A 17,624-nucleotide genomic window follows, 5' to 3' on the forward strand; every position below is an offset into this window, starting at 1 on the left:
GCAACAGTTTATCAGTGGAGAAATTAACCAGAGAGCCAGAAATGTTAGCATTCGAGGTTAGATAATGGTGATCCTGATGATGGGCTCTAGTACTCAGAATAACCAGTGCCCCACCCTGAGGTGTTCAGCTATATAAAGCCTAAGCCCCACCGACCACCACAAACTTCTAAGCGAACAAGCCTATCAGCAGGTCCGTTCATTCCTATACCGAGGTGTCCACAGCTTATCTTCTACACCAGTTTATGAGCGCAGAGATTTAAAGGGGAATCCCATTGGTAGTATATCGATACTGATGGCTTTTCCCTTTCTCTGCTATATGTTTGTACTGGATTGGTCATTCACTTTGGGCTTGTTGGATATCTCCATATATGCCTCCAATGGAGCGTCTGCATATGTGACCCTAATATGTGCAGAACCCATCTCTGCTGAGTCTGTTGAGGTGGATTTCCCTACGGATGTATAAACATACTATCCTGAGGTGTCCACAGCTTTGTCCTTTACATAGAGACATCCTTGGGAGTGCCATTGCTGTAATAGCAGTTTTTATGGCTGTTTCCTTTCTTCGAGGATGGGTGTATTTGGATATCATATTTGCTGTAAACATATCTATATTTGCCACGACTCAATGCACCTCAACCCTTTAGATGCAGCGCTAACAGCTAGGTAACAGTGTTTCAGCCTTCTTGCATAGTGTACAGATTCTACACCGATGAAGGTCCTAAGGGACTGAAACGTCCAGGATTTGTGGCCATGTTGTGTTATATCTACGAACCTCCTAACGACACTGATCAGTTTCTTACAAGATGTTTGTGGAATGTGAATAAAATATATACCTGTCTATATGACAATTTGAGTGCCAGGGTAATTTTTTGTAAATTCATGTCCTATTGGTATCAGCCCCATATTTTCTAGGAGAATATTGATAGAGGAGTTTGTCTTTTTCTAATTTTTGGAGACAGTCAGAAGTCCAGGAGAGGTGAGTATAAATATTACCTCCCCTAGTCAGGAGCTATTCCATTAACAAAATATATAGCGGTCGGGGAACAAGTCTTTCCCTAACCACAATTAGTGCTGGTCATATTCGTACCCCCTGTGACCACGATCATTACATCCCTGCTCAGAGGTCACATAGGATGTCAATGCATAATGACATTGGCTTACCCCAAGTGACTGCTAAGGTCTAGTCACAGACCTCAGTAGATCTCCGAGGTCTGTGAAATCACTGAGGAGGCTGAAAGATGACTGTGATGGAGTGTTGGACACCACAAGGGAGTCCAGGAGAGGTAAGGGAACGTGACGGATAATGTTTATTATTAGAGATGAGCGAACGGCGTTCGATCAAATTGATATTCGATCAAATATCAGGCCGTTCGAGGTATTTGATTCCAATAGAATACCACGAGGTAAACGCACTAAAAATTTGTATCCCCTCCCACCTTCCCTGGCGCTTTTTTTGCACCAATAACTGCGCAGGGGAGGTGGGACAGGAACTACGACAACGAAGGCATCGTAAAAAAATCGGAAAAAGTAATTGGCTGGCTAAATCAGGTGACTTCCACTTTATATGAATGGTCGATTTCAGATTCGGGTCATATGAGAATGTGAACTATGTGACTGTGAGACAGGGACAGATGTACAGGCAGGGATAGCTAGGGATAACCTTTATTTAGGGGGGAATGTTACTCACACAGCTCTTTGGGGCTCTACCTGGTCGGGATCCCTGTCAGCTTGCGATATGTGGGAGCTGACTTTGTCCCATAGGAATGCATTGACCAGTGTTGATTGGCTGAATGCCATACAGAGTACAGGATTCAGCCAATCAACGCTGGTTCTACCGGAGGAGGCGGAGTCTAAAATCGGTCCACAGCAGTCTCCATTGTGGTCCAATCTCAGATGTAGCAGTGTTGAGCGCACAGCTCTGCTACAACTGAGATGTAGCAGAGCTGGCTGTGCGCTGAGCTCTGCTACACCAGAGATGTAGCAGAGTTGAGTGTGCGCTGAGCTCTGCTACACCCAAGATGTAGCAGAGCTGAGTGCCGGAGGAGGCTGAGTCTAAGATCGGTCCACAGGCCGATCTCAGATGTAGCGGTGTTGAGCGCACATCTCTGCTACACCTGAGATGTAGCAATACTGGCCGTGCGCTGAGCTCTGCTACACCCGAGATGTAGCAGAGCTGAGTGTGTGCTGAGCTTTGCTACACCAGAGATGCAAAATGCAAAATGAGCAATAATGAATCCAGGATAAATATTGTCCAGAGAAAACCAATGACCATATATAGGAGTAAACATATTACCTTATGTAGTCCATCTTAGGGCAAAACACAATGTATGAATGACTGTTGTTGTCCCTAAGGTAAGTCCGATTACAAATGTGCACAAAAGAATATACAAAAAAAGAACTAAAATATAACATTTATTAAATATCCTCTAAAATACATATTCAAATTAATGATATATAAAATTTGAAAGAACACCCAGACTACTTATATCACACAGGTCATCCGTGATAGCTTGAAATTGCTTCTGTCTCAGATACACTGACTGATATTCTTATCCTACAAAAAAGTATCGTGCCCGTGACGTATAGCAGTACTTCTGCAGGATGTAGTTTTTATTGGATTTTTGCTGGGATATATCACTGCTTTTATATCCATTCAAAAAGGGTAAGTATTCCAATATAACCCATGAGAGGAATTCCAATACCAATACTAGCCGACTCCAGCCTTGGTTTACTGTCCAATGTTAGTAAATGTTAGTAAACCAAGGGTGGAGTAGGCTATTATCGGAATCATATTTTCTAGGACACTATAAAGGTTCACAATAGTCATAAACATTGACTTTAACATGATACGTTCTTTATTAAGGTTACTACAGATATAATGAAGATCATATAATATGCACAGTAAATGTATATTATATTAAACAGGTTTGGAGAGAATAAAAAAAAATATATGAGAGAATGGACTTGTAATAAACTTATTGACATCTTTGTGTGCACATCGAGAGATAAGAGACACTGTCCGGACCTTTATCAGCAAACTATAAGAAGCTGACCTGATTGTCCTTCCCACAGAGCTAGTATATAATAGTGAGAGCACTCAGCCCCCTCAGAGAGCAGGGACTCATCCTTTCACCTGTGTTATCAGAAATAATGTGCAAACAATAAGAGGAAGAATATAACAAAGCAGGTAAACCAAGCAATGTATTTAGGAAAACCCTTTCATTTACATAAGCTAACAGTGCACATAGGATTCTTGAGATGGAAATACCTCTTCAATAATATTAGCAGAGTTCAAATGTCAATGCTCGATTTTGGTGGAAATCCCACAATTTAAAATTTGACTTTTAAATATAAGCAGATTCAAGGATGAGAACAATGAACTGAATATCTTCTACTATAACTACATATAATACACAGTATAACTGCATATAACTCATAGTATAACTACAGTCATGGCCAAAAGTTTTGAGAATTATACAAACATTAATTTTTTACAAAGTCTACTGCTTCAGTTTTTCTAATGGCAATTTGCATATACTCCAGAATGTTATAAAGAGTGATCAGCTTAACAGCAATTACTTGCAAAGTCAATATTTGCCTAGAAAATGAACTTTATCCCCCAAAACACATTTCAACATCATTGCAGCCCTGCCTTAAAAGGACCAGCTAACATTGTTTCAGTGATTGCTCCATTAACACAGGTGTGGGTGTTGATGAGGACAGGGCTAGAGATAAATCTGTCATGATTAAGTAAGAATGACACCACTGGACACTTTAAAAGGAGGCTGGTGCTTGGCATCATTGTTTCTCTTCTGTTAACCATGGTTATCTCTAAAGAAACACGTGCAGTCATCATTGCACTGCACAAAAATGGCCTAACAGGGAAGAGTATCACAGATAGAAAGATTGCACCTCAGTCAACAATCTATCGCATCATCAAGAACTTCAAGGAGAGAGGTTCCATTGTTGGCAAAAAGGCTCCAGGGCGCCCAAGAAAGACCAGCAAGCACCAGGACCGTCTCTTAAAAGTGTTTCAGCTGTGGGATCGGGCTACTAGCAGTGCAGAGCTTGCTGAGGAATGGCAGCAGGCAGGTGTGAGTGCATCTGCACGCACTGTGAGGCGGAGACTCTTGGAGCAAGGCCTGGTCTCAAGGAGGGCAGCAAAGAAGCCACTTTTCTCCAGAAAAAACATCAGGGACAGACTGATATTCTGCAAAAGGTACAGGGAGTGGACTGCTGAGGACTGGGGTAAAGTCATTTTCTCTGATGAATCCCCTTTTCAATTGTTTGGGACATCTGGAAACAGCTTATTCGGAGAAGACGAGGTGAGCGCTACCACCAGTCTTGTCTCATGCCAACTGTAAAGCATCCTGAAACCATTCATGTGTGGGGTTGCTTCTCAGCCAAGGGAATCAGCTCTCTCACAGTCTTGCCTAAAAACACAGCCATGAATAAAGAATGGGACCAGAATGTCCTCCAAGATCAACTTCTCCCAACCGTCCAAGAGCAGTTTGGCCATCAACAATGCCTTTTCCAGCATGATGGAGCACCTTGCCATAAAGCAAAGGTGAGAACTAAATGGCTCAGGGAACAAAACAGAGAGATTTTGGGTCCATGGCCTGGAAACTCCCCAGACCTTAATCCCATTGAGAACTTGTGGTCAATCATCAAAAGACGGGTGGACAAACAAAAACCTACAAATTCTGACAAAATGCAAGGATTGATTGTGCAAGAATGGACTGCTATCAGTCAGGATTTGGTCCAGAAGTTGATTGAGAGCATGCCAGGGAGAATTGCAGAGGTCCTGAAGAAGAAGGGTCAACACTGCAAATATTACAATGCTGCATTAACTCATTCTAACTGTCAATATAAGCTTTTATTACTCATAATATCATTGCAATTCTATTTCTGTATGTGATAAAAACATCTGACAAACACACAGAAAAACCAGAGGGCAGCAGATCATGTGACAATAGAAAATTTGTGTCATTCTCAAAACATTTGGCCATGACTGTACATATAACACACAGTATAACTACATATAACACACAGTATAACTACATATAACACACAGTATAACTACATATAACACCCAGTATAACTACATATAACACACAGTATAACTACATATAACACACAGTATAACTACATATAACACACAGTATAACTACATATAACACACAGTATCTCTATTATTAAACTATAACTTCTTGTATAAATATGGAACTCTCTACACATTGTAAATTACTGTACAATGACATGACTAGTCTCCCTTCCCTTCTTTACTTCACTGAGAAATAAGGTTGAGCCGATCTTGAGATTTCAGGATAGATTTTAAAATCCAATTTCCGATCATTTTCCAGCCGATCTCGATTGCGATAGTGAAATTTGCTTGATCGCCGATCGGGATCCGATCTTTTCCGAACCCGATCACTCAGTTCTAGTTAAGGGTGACTTCACATGGTGTAAAGTGCCGTGTGATGTGGCACATAGACGCCGCGTGAGATTTTGCGGGCCGTATACGCTCCCATTGATTTCAATGGGAGCCGGGATCGTATACGCGGCGCTATTTTATGGCCGCAAAATCACAGCCACAAAATAGCCCGCAAAAGCTCACACGGCATCTACATGCCACATTACGCAGCACTTTACTCCGTGTGAACTCTATGGGAAAAGTCAATTTTCGGGATGAGCCGCTGTAGAGATTTCAAAATCCGATTATCGATTATTTAACAGATGATCCCGATCGTGAAATTTGCTCAGTCGCCAATCAGGATCCGATCTATTCCAAACCCCATCGCTCAACCCTACTGAACTATCATCTCTATGTTCTCTCTGGTTTCTGTATCTTTCCTTTGGAATAAGAGCTGAATTACATTGTGAAGAACCTTGGACATCTGATCCCTGAGTTTGGTCGTTCTGTAGATCAGGTAGGAGGAATGGAGAGCTGGGAGAAAGTCCACAATAATAGAAAGCCATGGAAGGAGAGAACAGTGAAAATAGTAATACAAAGCAGAAACAAAATGTCCAATAAAGTACATAGTGATGTAGATAAAAGTGAAGGACACGAATCTCATGGCTGAGTAATATGTCTCCAGATTGATGGATAAGTTACTGCTCATCTTCATCCTTGTTGTGTGATGGTACAGAGAGGTGAAGAAGAGGACGGAGGAGATGGAGAAGAAAAGTAATGGGAAAAAGGTCCCTAAAGTAAAATAGTATAGAGCATTAATATAAATACAACCCTTTGAGTTATTGTTTATGGTTGCATTGTATGTTCCACCAATGGACACCTCAGTGAAGGTCAACAAAACAGGAATAAAACTATGTAAAGCAGAGAGAAAGAGCGAGGATAAAATGAGATGAAGAGTCCTGTGTAATATCTTCCTCCTCAGATACAGGAACAGTCTGGTGTGGAGGTTGGAGATCTTCAGACACAAGACGATGGAGAGAAGAGATGTCAACCAGATATTTGCATAAGTAAAGAAAGCATAGATCTGACCCATAATTAACCGAGATAAATGTGAATCATGGTCTAGGGAGAATTCTATCAGAAAAAGGCCTAGAAAATAAACACATTGAGCACTCATCCTTATAATCCCAAGAGACGTTACAATGTGGTCAACAGGAGTCACTGATCTTCCTTTCCACCAGTCGGTGACATTGACCCCTATAATAAATGAATGGATCACCAGTCCGGCTATGAGAGACATCAGTGCTGGGACCAGGACACCCAGATACAGGACAGTAGAGTCTCCCTCTGTAGTATCAGCCATCTCTCCGGTGCTGTGATCCTCCTAATAACACAAGAAGACTTTACCGAAGGTTAAAAGTGAAACTTTTTACATTTAGTCTGTCACGGGATGGTTAGAGTCTATACTATAGGCAATGTGTAATATATATTTCATGTGGAATGTATTCTCTAACCTGTTATATACATCAATGTGTAGTTGGCTGATTGGGGTCTAGTGTGTTAGCACATTGTATGCAAATACCTCTAACTAGTGAGGACAATGGGTGGAGATAATCTGATCAGTGTCTCCAAGAAGATGTTGGATGGTGCATTGTCCATAGTAGACAGGGAGTCTGCTCTCCTTGGTATAGGTGAGGGGGGAAGGATCTGTGACTCAGCCCTTCCCACCCACAGATAGAGGAAGTAACAGTTTACTATATAGTATATAGCTTGCAGTTAGTATGTGTTAGCCGGCCTGTGCACAGCTCTGCAGAGAGCCAGGACTTAGTTACAGGACCAAGGAACCAAAGTTATCATTGGATTGTGACTTCTGTGGACTTATTGTTATTACGGTTGATGTGACCGCCGCCGGCTACTAACTTTGTGGATTACAATAAATTGCTGTTGTCTCCCGACCTCTTGCGTCCGTGTTGATTCAAAAGACCATCCGGAGGAAGACGTATACCTTTGTTCCGTGACAACTGGTTGGCAGCGGTGGGATCAACAGCGGACAGCGAGATGGACTACAGCAGCTCAGCGATTAATGGAGCCACAACCTCAGAATACAGGAACTGGACTATGGCAAGTCTACAAGTAAGGGCCCGGGAACTAAACCTGAGTTACCAGGGAAGAACGAAAGAGCAACTGATCGAGGCACTGGAGGAGATGACCCTGCAAAGCGACCATGAGGAGGGCTGCCCCCAGGAGACAGTAGAGATACGGGAGTGGCAGGTACAGACCCAAAAGAGCAGATGGGTTGTTTTGTATGAGGAGGAATTGGCAGTGCTGGGGCTAGGAGCAACTGCAGAGCAAAGGAGTAGAGCATTACAGAGGGCTCAGGAAACGGAGAAGGAGGAACAGAGAATGGCGCATGAAAAGGAAAGAATGGCGCATGAAATGCGAATGGCTGTGATAACTGCGCGGAATTATAATCAAACGTCGACCCCCAGCCCAACAGTGAGAGAACCACCATATGTCTCCCATAAACACTTCAAGACCTTTGATGAAGCGGCTGGGGATGTTGATGGATATTTTCAGGACTTCGAACACCAGTGCCGCCTGATGGAAGTCCCAGAGAAGGATTGGGTCCGGTATCTGGTGGGGCACCTACAAGATGGGGCTGCGGAAGCTCTCAGAGCCATGGACCCTAGTGATCAGCGGGACTATGAGGCCATTAAAAGAGCGGTGCAGAAGTATTATGCAGTCACTCCAGAGTCCTACCGAGTTCAGTTCCGCTCTTTGTCTTACAATGGGGGAAGCTCCTTCCACATGTTCGCCCACAAGTTGAAGCAAGCATGCAAGCGCTGGCTAGAAGGAGAGGAGGCTGTCACAGTCGATAAGATCCTCCAAGTCATACTTAAGGAACAGTTCTTTTCCCAGTGCCCCGCTGAGATCCGTGAGTGGGTGCTGGAACGGAACCCAGCCACAGTTGAGCAAGCTGCTTCTCTTGCAGATGAGGGCCTGACCATCAAGCCGCAGTGGAAGAGGTTGTTTGCAGAGGAGCGGAAAACTACCACAGTCCGCCAGACACCCTTCAGCCAGCCACCCACCTTTCGTGCCCGGCCTCAGGATTAAAATTTCCCCTCTACCCTTGCCCCAGCCCATCGGCCTCCAGCTATGAACAACCCTGTCCCTAGACAACGACCTACTGGAAGAATGCTAGAGCGCAGATGTTTTGGTTGCGGGCGGCCTGGACATTTGCAAGCTAGTTGCCCTGTTAACATGGGGGCACGGGCCACCGTGGCATCTCGGCCTATTCACTACCTGGGAACCACCCCTAGGACAGAAAGTTTGGCCCCATGTCCAGATGACTCCATGAATGACCCATCTGTTCCACCTCCAGGGGTCTATGGGATTCAGCCTTCCGCCACACATCCCGCAAACCTTCAGCGGAAGCACTTGCAGGAGGTCCTACTGGATGGCCGAACAGTTATTGGATTCCGGGACTCGGGAGCTTTCCTAACGGTAGCGGACCCCCGAGTGGTGCGACCCGAGGCCCTAGAGGAGGGCCCTGGCCTTTCTATCGAGTTGGCAGGAGGTACTCGGAAACGTATTCCTAAAGCTACCGTGGAACTCGACTATGGTTATGGACCAAAACGATGCACAATTGGTGTGATGAGCGGGCTGCCGGCCGATGTTCTGTTAGGCAACGATGTTGGAAATCTACAGTGCCACTTTGTGGGAGCAGTGACCCGAAGCCAAGCTCAGAGAGACGCCAACATGGATCGACCGGATTTTTTGCCAGATGCCAGCCCTTCAACTCTACAACTTTACCATTCAGTACCGCCGAGGGAACCAACACCAGAACGCAGATGGGTTATCCCGGCAGGAGGACATATGAGCTATAGAGACTGATGTGCATTCCCCAATTTACCTGTGTAGGCCAATTGTGTCATGCACATGTTTTGAGAGGGGGAGGGGTTGTCACGGGATGGTTAGAGTCTATACTATAGGCAATGTGTAATATATATTTCATGTGGAATGTATTCTCTAACCTGTTATATACATCAATGTGTAGTTGGCTGATTGGGGTCTAGTGTGTTAGCACATTGTATGCAAATACCTCTAACTAGTGAGGACAATGGGTGGAGATAATCTGATCAGTGTCTCCAAGAAGATGTTGGATGGTGCATTGTCCATAGTAGACAGGGAGTCTGCTCTCCTTGGTATAGGTGAGGGGGGAAGGATCTGTGACTCAGCCCTTCCCACCCACAGATAGAGGAAGTAACAGTTTACTATATAGTATATAGCTTGCAGTTAGTATGTGTTAGCCGGCCTGTGCACAGCTCTGCAGAGAGCCAGGACTTAGTTACAGGACCAAGGAACCAAAGTTATCATTGGATTGTGACTTCTGTGGACTTATTGTTATTACGGTTGATGTGACCGCCGCCGGCTACTAACTTTGTGGATTACAATAAATTGCTGTTGTCTCCCGACCTCTTGCGTCCGTGTTGATTCAAAAGACCATCCGGAGGAAGACGTATACCTTTGTTCCGTGACATAGTCAAATACTGATCCACATTTGGAATGCAAAGTACAGGAAAGACTGCGAGCAGCGACGGAACAGATCACCTCATGTAACCAAATATCTTCTCAGTAGTAAAAAAATATATATATCACTGTAGTATCAGCTAATATTCTGTCTGGAATGATGAGATAATACATAGGGGGATAAACTATAAGTGAAAAATTCACCTCCTTACAAACTTTTATTGCATAGTTGCACGTTGCATTGTAAAACACGGTTGACAATGGCTGAGCACTTCCCAGAATGTAGTTGTAGGCAGGGCTGGCGTTAGGGGTGGGGAGGCAAACTGGGAAAATGCCCAGGGCCCTCATCGCCAAAGGGGCCCCAGGATCTGCAGCACTATATGTCTGGTCTGGTGGCATGGATCAAGGCAGCCTGAATAATAAGTGTATCAGCATGCTATGTAGGCTGATACTATGGACATCTATGCTACCACTGTATCACTGCATCCTGCCCCGTGTGCCAAACCTGGAGGAAGCACGGTTATGTGAGTAGAAGTTTTATTTCTTTATGAGAAATAAAATGGCTTTGCTAAAAGAGGGGGCCACACATTTATAATTGTTCCCCCACTACATTTACTATTAATAGTTCCTTTTTATACATAACCCCCTTATATAATAGTTCCCCCAGCCTTATAAATAATTGTCTCTTCTTATCTTTTTTCCAAGATGGCGCCGTTGGAGTGGCAGCTTTTTACTTCAGCTCCTGCTCAACTTGAGCTTTCTCTTATTTTCCTCCTTTGTCTTATCACTGTACTTAAGGGGCATTTCACTATGAATAGCTATGTGATTACTTTGATGTGGACCTCTGCAGTACTTTTCATTGTGCTTTGACTGGGAGCCATTATATCTGGAGTTCTTGCATGCAGCCAGGATTCTTTTGTCTACTCCAGGGAGGATCTTCTGAAGCTCAGGAACACAGTGCTGCTGCATGCTACTAGACCAGACATCCCCCAGGAAATTAGGAAGAAAGAGAAGAGGTTGTAGAGTTGGAGCCCTTTGAAGGACTAGGAGGAGATGCTATAGACCTATTCTACCCTCCATTATGATGGGCAATGTGAAATCTATTGCGAATAAGGTCGACTAACTTGTGGCGCTGACCAGGCATCATCGGGAGTTTTGAGAGTGCATCATGATGCTATTTAGAGACTTGGCTTACCAAAGTTACCCTGGACACTCTTGTCTCCTTGGATGGCTTTAAACTCCTTCATGCGGACAGGAAAAGGGAGAGCAGTAAGAGAAAAGGGGGGCAGGCTGGCAATATTTGTGAATGAAAAATAGTGTAACTCTGGGCATATTGAGGTTAAGGAACAATCTTGCTGTAAGGATAGCTTCAATCCCCCCCTCCTCCCGCTGCAAAATCTGAAGCTGCTTGTGAAGCCCTACAAGCCGAGGTGAGCTAGTTGCGGTCATTACACCCTCAGATCCTCCTTCTTGTGTTTGGAGATTTCAGTCATGTCTCCCTATCATCCACACTACCCAGTTTCACAAAGAATGTAACCTGCCATGCAAGAGACAATAACACATTGGACTTAATTCATCATTCCTACTGCCCCTGGGAAGATCTGATCACAACCTGGTGCATCTGCGACCTGTGTACAAGCCACTTGTACGTAGAGAACCAGCTGTCACCCGCACAGTGAGGATATGGTTAGAGGAGTGTGATGATGCTCTGAGGGATTGTTTTGACACAATGGCATGGGAACAACTGCAGGATTCCTATGGAGATGACTTGGAAGGTCTCACCCACTGCATAACGGACCACATTAATGTTTGGATACTTAGAAGTAGAAATCCAGCACCCGGCAGCTTCATAAAAATCTTGTATTTATCAGAAATACAAATTAAAACATGCACAATCGAATCTACTGGCATAAGTCACTCCCGTAGATAGAGAAAAGCATCGTAGCTGACCCGTTTTGGAACAATGTTCCTTAGTCATAGCCGTATATTCTTCTAGATTCAAGGTGCTTTTAGAACCACATTTCTCTGATATCCAACCTTAAACACCTGATGTAGAATCATTAACACCTTGTCATCTGAATCTCCTAATACAACAGTTTCAAGATTGAAGGTGAAGAAAGAGAAAAAAATTGCTTTTGGTACTATATGGTAACCTGAGCCAGACGACTCAAGGTAAGTAAATATCAGTCTGGCAGTTAGTAAATGTAGGACAGATCATGGCCTTTAAGGTGAAGCCAGGTCCCAGAGACATGAGGGAAGGGGTCATATATAAAGAGACTAGGCGATAAAAAATTTCCAATCATTTTGCCACGTTTGGCCACAAATTTACAGCCACCTGATCGAAACCAAAACTGGGTCCTGATTGAGAGTAGGTAGGTTTTGTTTAATCACCTTGACTATTTGTTGGTAGTTATTACTGAATCTGGTGGAAAAGTGAATTTCCAATTGGTTTTAAAAGCACCTTGAATCTAGAAGAATATACGGCTACGACTAAGGAACATCGTTCTGAAACGCATCAGCCAGGATGCTTTTCTCTACCTACGGGAGTGACTTATGCCAGTAGATTCGATTGTGCATGTTTTAATTTGACTTTCTAATAAATACAAGATTTTTATGAAGCTGCCAGGTGCTGGATTTCTACTTCTATGTATCCATATTGCGGGAGCGCTCCGGGCCGAGGAGTTACATCCGTGCACCACTGCTTTTTCCAGGAAGGACGTGAGTGATTGCCAGTTCACCATTATTACTATTTTTTTGTCCAGTGAAGTGTGCTGTGTGTTTTCCCTTCCCCTTTCCGAATGCTATTACATAATTCTACATTAATGTTTGTCTGTACAACGCAGTACCCACAAAAGTGGTGAGGTGCTCTTTTATAACAAACCATGGATTACCCCAGATGTAAATGCTCTTTCAAGGAGAAAAAGATGGCATTTAGATCAGGAGATGAGGAAAGACTGAGGGATGTGCAAAAGGAGGTAAGGTGACAAATCCAGGAGAGAAAACCAATTACAGAAGGATGGAAGAGCAAACTGCACAGAGATGTGTTAAGAAATAGAGATGAGCGAACAGTAACATGTTCGAGATTCGATATTCGTTTCGAGTTGCCCCTCAATATTCGACTACTCGAATCGAATATCGAACCCTATTATAGTCTATGGGGGGGATGCTCGTTTCAGGGGTAGGCAACGTTCGATCAAGTTATACTTACTAAGTCCACGAGTGAGGGTCGGGCTAGATCCTCCGAGAAGTCTTCTCCGTGCAGCGTCCCCGCGGCATCTTCTGGCTCTGTATTTACTCTGCCAGGCATAGGGCAGAGCCGAATGCGCATGTTAGTACAATAAACCTCATTTCAATCCTGAAATATTACTGTGTCCATCAGTTATTAGATATATCAAACTGAAATGGCTGTTGCAAACACCAAAATATTTAGAACAAAAAATGATTAAGATTAATAGGGGTGCCCAAACTTTTTCATAGGACTGTAAGTATAATCTGATTCAAGTGTGAGAACAAAGAACTTAAAAACTTTTATTATAACTACATATAACACACAGTATAGCTACATATAGCACATAGTATAACTACATATAACACACAGTATAACTACATATAACACACAGTATAACTACATATAACACAGTATGACTACATATAACACACATTATATCTACATATAACACACAGTATCTCTATTATTAAACTATAACTTCTTGTATAAATATGGAACTCTCTACACCAGGGGTGCCCAATACGTCAATCGCGATCTACTGGTAGATTGCAAAGGACATATGGATCGATCGCGGGACCCGGTGTCTGTTTGTTCACAGTGCAGGCTGAAAGTCATCTCCGGACAATGGCAGGCGAGGCTGCCGCAGCCCTAGCCTGCCAGTGTCCATACATAACTCTCAGCCTGTGCTGTGAACAGACAGACATCGGGGATCCCTGGGCGGCCACAGAACGCCGCTGTCTCCTGCTCTCATGATCCGCCCAGCCCCGCCCACATGCCTGACCCCACCCAAAGACACACCTGTCGTGCCCACAAGCCCACCCGATTCCGCCCATGTGCCCGCCCCTGCCCCGCCCACAGACCCACCCCGGCCCCGCCCTAGTAGATATTTTGCCTTGGTCAGCTAATAAAGTAGCTCACCCGCTGAAAAAGTGTGAGCACCCCTGCTCTACACATTGTAACTTACTGTACAATGACATGACTAGTCCTGCTACCCTTGTTTATTCACTGAACTACCATCTCCATGTTCTCTCTGGTTTCTGTATCTTTCCTTTGGAATAAGAGCTGAATTACATTGTGAAGAACCTTGGACATCTGATCCCTGAGTTTGGCCGTTCTGTAGATCAGGTAGGAGGAATGGAGAAGTGGGAGAACGTTCACAATAATAGAAAGCCATGAAAGGAGAAAACAGTGAAAATAGTAATAAAAAGCAGAAACAAAATGTCCAATAAAGTACATGGTGGTGTACATAAAAGTGAAGGACACAAATCTCATCAGTGAGTAATATGTCTCCAGATTGATGGATAAGTTACTGCTCATCTTCATCCTTGTCGTGTGATGATACAGAGAGGTGAAGAGGAGGACGGAGGAGATGGAATAGACAAGTAATGGGAAGAAGGATCCTATAGTAAAAGTGTATAGAGCATTTATATAAATACAATCCTTTGAGCTATTATTCATGGTTATGCTGTATATTCCACCAGTGGACACCTCAGTCATTGTCAACAACACAAAAATGAAACAATTTAGAGCAGAGAGAAGTAGCGAGGCTACAATGAGATGAAGAGTCCTGTGTAATATCATCCTCCTCAGATACAGGAACAGTCTGGTGTGGAGGTTGGAAATCTTCAGACACAAGACAATGGAGAGCAGAGATGTTAGCCAGATATTGGCATAAGTGAAGAAAGCATAGATCTGACCCATAATAAACAAACATAAATGTGACTCATAGGCCCGAAAGAATTCTTCCAGAAAAAGGCCTAGAAAAAAAATACATTGAGCGCACATCCTGGAAACCCCAAGAGAAGATACAATGTGGTCAACAGGAGTCACTGATCTTCCTTTCCACCAGTCGGTGACATTGACTCCTATAATAAATGAATGTATCACCAGTCCGGCTATGAGAACCATCAGTGCTGGGAGCAGGACACCCAGATACAGGACAGTAGAGTCTCCCTCTGTAGTATCAGCCATCTCTCCGGTGCTGTGATCCTCCTAATAACACAAGAAGTCTTTGCAAAAGGTTAAAAAAAAAAACTTTTCATATTTAGTCAAATACTGATCCACATTTGGGATGCAAAGTACAGGAAAGACTGCGAGCAGCGACGGAACAGATCACCTCATGTAACCAAATATAACCCGGCGGTTTGGCACTTTTGATTTTGACGTTCACTGTACAGGAAAACTATTAGTAGACCGGGCATTTTCAGACACAGGGATACCTAATGTGTACGTGTTTGACATATGATTTTCTACTTTTATATGTATTCTAGGGAAAGGAGGTGATTTAGAACTTTTCTTTACTTCATTTTTTTATTATATATTTTGAAATTTTTTTTTTTTTTTTTAACTATATTATTGCCCCCCCAGGGGGGGGGGCTTGAACCTGCAGTCATTTAATTGCAAGTCCCATAGACGGCAATACAACTGTATTGCCGTCTAAGGGACATTCTGTACATTACTATTACGGCTGGTCATAGACTAGCCGCAATGGTAATATAGCAGTGACAGGCCTGGGAGCCTTCAGTAGGCTCCCGGCTGTCACCAGAACAGGTCTGCTCCTGCGATATCGCCACGCAGGAGCCGGCCTGCAACGTTACAGGTATGGGGCTGGTGGGGACGCCAATACAGACCCGGTGGCATCCCCTGTAATAGAAAGGCGGATGCCGGGGAGGCTTAGACGCTGGCACAGGTGCCGGGGCCTGCGACATCGCTACACTCCTGCCCTGCAGGAATCCAGCAGCGGCAGGAGCGATGCTGCTATTCCGGGGGTGGGGGTGGGGGGGATGGAGGAGCGGAATAGCAACATCGCTCCTGCCGCTGCTGGCTTCCTGCAGGGCAGGAGCGTAGCGATGTTGCAGGCCCCGGCACCTGTGCCAGCGTCTAACCCTAGGACTATGTAGAAGACGAGGAGCAATGACGACACTGCATCTTGCCCCTGTGCCAGACCAGGGGAAGAGGGGAATGGGGTTAGGTGAGTTAAAGTTTTCTTTTATTGTATGAGAAATAAAAGGGCTTTATTGCTATAAAAGGGGGCACATATTTATAATATTCCCCCACTAGATTTACTATTCATAGTTCCTTTTTATTCTTAACCCCCCTTATATAGCATTTTGTTTATCCTAAAGTAAGCTACTCCTACCATAGCTACTATACTGGGTCATGTAATGTACAGTGGAGTCCCAGAGGTAATGCCCAAGATCAGTGCCTACTCTGATCCAGGGCATTGTTGAGAGTAACCCCCCCCACCAAAGTATTTCAATTGCCCCGATCTGGACCGTGACCACCTGCCCAACCCCAAAGCAGCTCACCTATTCTGGGTCTCTGCTAATCTACAGTGGAGACCGAGAGTTAATGCCCGTGATGAGAGTTTACTTTGATCGTGGGCATAGTTCAGAGTGAACCCCCAACCCCAAAGAATTAGAACTGCCCAAGGCCAGTCCGTGGCCTGTCAAACCCACCACCAAAATCAAAACAACTGATCCCGAGGACGATTTTCAGACCTGTGTTATCAGTATAAAAAAAACTGATAGAAAAAAAACCCTTTAGTTGATCTGATGTTTGTTAGGATAGAAGTATGTGCAGTGCACTACTATGTAATGGAGGGCATCCCCGTGTCCAGGTGGTGTGTAGTATAGTGCTAGTATAGAGGTGGTGTTGGTCTATACAATGTGCTTTGTTTGGTAGTTGTCTGTATAGAGGTTATAATTCTCCCCAGTATAGCAGTACACATATAGCAGTTTTACAACCACTGGAAGTGTAAACTAACTTATAAAATGACTTACTATGACGATGTTGTTGGTATGTCAGGATTTGAGGCCCCACTTTTAATTTTACTCAGGGCCACATTTTGTCTAAACTGGCCCTGGTCGTATGTCTCTAAGGTGTTGCTTTTCCTTTGATACAGTGAAACAGGAGTCTCTGGGGCCGGCGTCAGGTTGCTATGACAGCCGAAAGCCTTGCGCTGGCTCCCCGGCCTGTCAGTGTTTCGCTTTGATTGCTGCCTATGGCAGGTAGACTGCAATTGAAGTGCCGGTTTTATGTAATGCACTGCATAATACCGGTGCCTCTATTGCAGCCTACGCAGCCAAGGCTACAATAGAAGCAAAACACTGACAGGTGCCGGCGTGGAGAGGGGACATGACTGTGCCGACGGAACCCCCCCGGGAACCCCCCCCCGGGAAACCCCTCCCCCCAACCTGCACTGACCTGTTATGTGGTGTGTCGGGTGCAGCAGCCTCCTCTTTAGCCATCCGCAAAGTGTGTAGGCGTTGTGGGATAGCTGCGGCGCCGGGAGTAGGGACCATGTGGGCTGCCGCCATCTTCCTCATTGTGTCCCTGCTCAATCAGCACACCCACATGCAGCCCCCAGGGCTGGCTCCATAGCCCGCCCACACCCAGCCATGTACCAATAGGAAGTGTGTGGACAGACCAGCGCTGGCGGAATGCCAGCTG

This window comes from Leptodactylus fuscus, chromosome 3, assembly GCF_031893055.1.
Source record: "Leptodactylus fuscus isolate aLepFus1 chromosome 3, aLepFus1.hap2, whole genome shotgun sequence".
Lineage (NCBI taxonomy): Eukaryota > Metazoa > Chordata > Amphibia > Anura > Leptodactylidae > Leptodactylus > Leptodactylus fuscus.